Raw genomic sequence first — 4,763 nt, 5'->3', positions numbered from 1 at the left:
GCCTCAGAGGGCCTGGGGGAGTCCAGATGTGGCTGAGCTGCGTCTTGTGGGTGAGTGGGGTGGTTTGAGAAGTGCCCTGGGACCCAAGGGAGGAGTGGGAACCCCAGCCGTCACGGCTTTCCACGTTCCACTGGGATTATGCCTGGTGGAACCACCACAGCCCAGGGTCTGGGCCCCTCGCCTGTGCCCTCTGGGCCTCCCAGCCATGGTGGGTTCCTCTGCAACCCTGGAAAGTGTGTCGTGCCCAGCATGTGGCCCAGCCTCGGGCCGAGTCTGGTCCACCAGCCAGGATGGGCTTCCCTCCAGACCACTGGCTTCGTCCGGGTCCTGACTCTTCCCTCGCCCTCCCCCTGCCTTCTATGACCCTGATATCTGACAGAAGCCGGAACAACGTCTATGGTCAGAGGGCAGCTGTTCTCCTGGCCATAGCTGTTCCCTGTTGGCAGAGTTCACGGTGGTCACTGGGGCCCAAAATGACTGTTCAACTGAGCGACACGGTGCAGCCCTCCACTGCTGGGTGCGGGCACAGTGGCCTCCCCGTGTGTGGATGACATGGTCCCTCTGTTTCTAGTGTCTTGAAATGCTGTAGGGCACCCGAGGCCCCCTGTGCACTCTGGCTGTCCCGTAGATAGAGCAGGAGGTCTGGGATTGGGAGACACTATAGCCCCCACCCCAGAAGTGCTGTGGGTGGAGGTCTTTTTCTCGGAGAGGCAGCAGCGAGTAGTGCTGAAGCAGGAGCTTAGTTCCCTGCCCTGGAATTGGACCCGCATAGCCTGGATGAGATCCCAGAGTCCTAGCGGCGAGAGCACCAGGGGCTGGAGCCTAGAAGGAAGGGTCGCCTGGCTCTGCCTCATTTGATAGCACGAATGTTCCAAGGAGGCAAACACTGTAAATACAGGTGCCAAGTTTATGATTAGAGACACAGCACAACAGGTGGAAAGCACACAGAGAAGAGGTTTGTTTATCCAAGACAGAGGAAGGTGGAGATGCCAGCCTGGAGAGGAAGGGCGTGGGCCTCCTCCCTAACGGGGGAGTGCAGTGAAAGGTCGCTGATTCACGTGTGTGTTGACTCATGTCCATGTTGACTCACGTGTGTTGACTCATGTCCATGTTGATTCATGTGTATGTAGACTCACATGTATGTAGACTCATGTATATGTTGACTCGTGTGTGTGTTGACTCACGTGTGTGTTGACTAGTGTGTGTTTTGACTCATGTCTATGTTGACTCGTGTCTATCTGGACTTGTGTCTATGTTGACACATGTGTGTGTTGACTCATGTCTATGTCGACTCACTTGTATGTAGACTCACCTGTGTGTTGACTCACATGTATGTTGACTCACATGTATGTAGACTCATGTATATGTTGACCCATGTGTGTTTTGACTCGTGTCTATGTTGACTCGTGACTATCTTAACTCGTGTCTATGGGGCAGTTCTTCTAGGTTTTGATCTCCTCTGGCCGATTATCTCACCTCTTTCCCCACATTTGACCTGTCCTTGGGCCCTGCCCTTAATGTGTGTGGATCTTTTTACCAAGAAAGATTTCATTGCATGGGTAACAGGAGGTTTGATAACATTTATTATAGAGTGGCGCCCTCCCTTTGTGACCCCCAAGGAGCCTTCCTGCACAAGTGCAGTTGGGGAGGCTTCCCTGACCGATAGATGGAGTCCTCTTGTCTCAATCCCAGCTGAGCTCAGCTCCTGCCACTAGCTTTGTCCTTGGAGTGTAATGGAATCCCTTACTGTGCTTGGCAAACTCCACCTGCTCAGCCTTGAAGCTCTTCTCTCTCCTACCTCAAATCCCTCTGAGAGATGAGAACCCCAAGAAATGCTTATTTGGAAGATGAAGGGTGAAGGTCTGTCTTCTGTAGCTTCTTCAGGCTGGCATGGATTCACAGACGCCACTTAGCTGGAGGTCACAGAGCTTTTGCCTTCTTTTATTAAGGGGCCCAGGGTGACTTCTGTTGTTATTTTGAAAGGATCCGTTCTGATGAGTTGCTGGAATCTCTGAGTCACTGTCATCTTGCCTAGAAGACTGTAGTGTTCTAAAGAGAACAAACTAAACATGTGGATTAAATGGTGATGGGATCAGAAGTCAGTAGAAAATATGTTGTAACCAGAGGTCCAGGTAAGAGTAAGAACTTAACCAGGGGCTCAGGTAGGAGTAAGAACTTAACCAGGGGCCCAGGTAGGAGTAAGAACTTAACCAGGGGCCCAGGTAGGAGTAAGAACTTAACCAGGGGCCTAAGTAGGAGTAAGAACTTAACCAGGGACCCAGGTAGGAGTAAGAACTTAACCAGGGGCCCAGGTAGGAGTAAGAACTTAACCAGGGGCTCAGGTAGGAGTAAGATGGTTATGTTTGGTAAGATTTTTTGATTGTGATGCAGTAGGGTCAGAGCCTGGATCATCTTGTCCAAAGGAATGGAGCCCATTGGCATGGTCAAATACATTTTTAATGTCCTTTTTTATTAGCCCCCGTGATGCAGGTGGGTTTAGTACGCCCACTTAGAAGTAGCTGGACAACCTGGAGGTTAGTTGACAAAACCAGTCTCATTTCTTTTGAAGAGAGTAAGCCTGAAATCCAGTCTGGACCTGGTGTTTCAAAGAGACTTGTAGCCAGGTGGCCAGTTGTCCGGTTTTATCTAAGCGGGTTTTAACCTTTAATTTGGTGTCAACAAATAAACAATAGGCACTATTTGTCATCATACATGTTTCTTCTTTTTGCTAATATATGGACTAAAGCAATTTCATTGTCTCAAGTGTAATAGGTACAAGACAAGACCTTGAAAACGTCAGGCTCAGCCACCAGCTGCCAGCTGGTGTTGTCTTGAGAATGGCTGATGGCCTCAAGTCTGACACAGCTCATAAAGTTGAAGTTCTCAGCAATACAAGAAGTTGTGTCGAATCACACCCGCAGTGTCCTCTAGTGTTACCGTGGACGTCTGAACCACAGTGCTGCCCTCTCGGCTTCTAATTGTAACTTTTTCCGGAATAGCCCAAACAGATGTCACCATTAATGACTTTAGTGTTTTTCTAGGTATGAGAAGTTGAAAGAATTTGGGCTTCTAAGCATCCCTACCTGAGAGTACCTGACTATCTAAGGGCCTGTTCTGTCAGTCTTCCCGGAGCACAGACTTCCTCTTTGCTGATCTCCACCCTGAACTCCTTTCAGAGGGTATTGAAGGTCAGCCGCTATAGTGGCTCATGAATTAATACTGTAGAGATGGTTGGTGAGTGCCAGTTTCCAGCTGTCCGGGTCCCTTCATGGTCATGAATTTGACCAAGGTTTGGGGGGCATTTCATGACCATTTCACCCCACTGTGCTAGGAATGCTCATTCCCAGTTCTGGAAAAGATTTCATTGACAGGCCACTCAATGTATTGTTACTGGACTAGACCTTATTCACAGTAACTACAGTCTCCGGACCACCTGTCTTACTAGCCTCCTATGGCCTGGGTCTCAGGATGATGGTCTAGAAGGATGTGCACTCCTCCTCTCCTGCGAGAACTCCGAAACTGCAACTGTCTGCTGAACAACCATTGACAGGAGAATGTTGGATCCCACCAAAACTAGATACTCCACGTCCAAGGGCAAAGGAAAAGCCCCAAAAAGTCAGTAGGAGGGGCAAAATTGTGTTTAGAATCAAACCCCATACCCACCAGAGATGCTCAGAGGGCTCGTACAAAACCTTGTGTGCACCAGGACCCCATGAGAGACTGAGCCAGTCCTGCCATTGAGTGTTTGAGTGTCTCCTGCAGAGGCACAGATCAGCAGTGGCTGCCGCAGGGACAGGCGCTGTGCAACAGATCTGGGAGGCAATGCATGAGGCATAAATCCTCTCGGAGGAGGTCACCATTAGCCCCATCACAAAGCCACTGAGCAGCCGACCCACAGACAGGAGAAGAATTATATCAGAGAAGTTCTTGCACTGTTGCAAAAGTTCTAGGGCCCACAACAGATTCCCCAACCTGGGGATCCAGCAAAGGGACTGAGAACCCCCAGGGAATTTGACTATGAAGGTCAGTGGGGTTTGATTACAGAACTTCCACAGGATGGGGAAGCAGACTCTTGGAGGGCACAGACATAACCTTGTGCTCACCAGGACCCAGGAGAAAGGAGTGGTGGCCCCACAAGAGACTGAGCCAGACTTATCTCTGAGTGTCCAGGAGTCTCTGGCAGAGGCATGGGTCAACAGTGGCCTGCTGCAGGGTCAAGGGCACTGAATTCCAAGGTCCTGGGAGCTGGGGGGTTGCTGGCAAAAGTCCTTTTGAAGGAGGTGGCCATTACAACCATTACCCCTACCACAGTTTGGCCTCACACCAAAATACAGGGAGAGAGCACAGCCCCAGCCATCAACAGAAAATTGGGTTAAAGGTTTGCTGAGCATGGCCCTGCCCTTCAGAACAAGACCCAGATTCCCTCACAGCCAGTCCCTCACATCAGGAAACTTCCACAAGCCTCTTAGCCTTCCCCATCAGAGGGCAGACAGAATGAGAAACACAATCACTGAAAATGAGCCACACTGATCCCATGGACCAGAGCCTGGTCTAAACCAATGAAACTACAAGCCATGCCGTGTGGGGCCACCCGAGACGGACGGGTCATGGTGGAGAGGTCTGACAGAACATGGTCCACCGGAGAAGGGCATGGCAAACCACTTCAGCATTCTTGCCTTGAGAACCCCATGAACAATATGAAAAGGCAAAAAGATAGGACACTGAAAGATGAACTCCCCAGGTTGGTAGGTGCCCAGTATGCT

General features: G+C 50.4%; 1 gene segment (V, D, J or C); it reads right to left on the bottom strand.

The window, feature by feature from the left end:
* LOC145530219 (Ig alpha-1 chain C region-like) overlaps window positions 1-4,763 on the bottom strand; it is a 275,477-nt gene that overhangs the window by 41,935 nt on the left and 228,779 nt on the right.

Source organism: Giraffa tippelskirchi, chromosome 12 (assembly GCF_054371585.1).
Source record: "Giraffa tippelskirchi isolate mGirTip1 chromosome 12, T2T-mGirTip1v1.2.pri, whole genome shotgun sequence".
Classification (NCBI taxonomy): Eukaryota; Metazoa; Chordata; class Mammalia; order Artiodactyla; family Giraffidae; genus Giraffa; species Giraffa tippelskirchi.
Note: the sequence above shows the minus strand (reverse complement) of the source record. Positions and strands in the feature narration are given on the sequence as shown.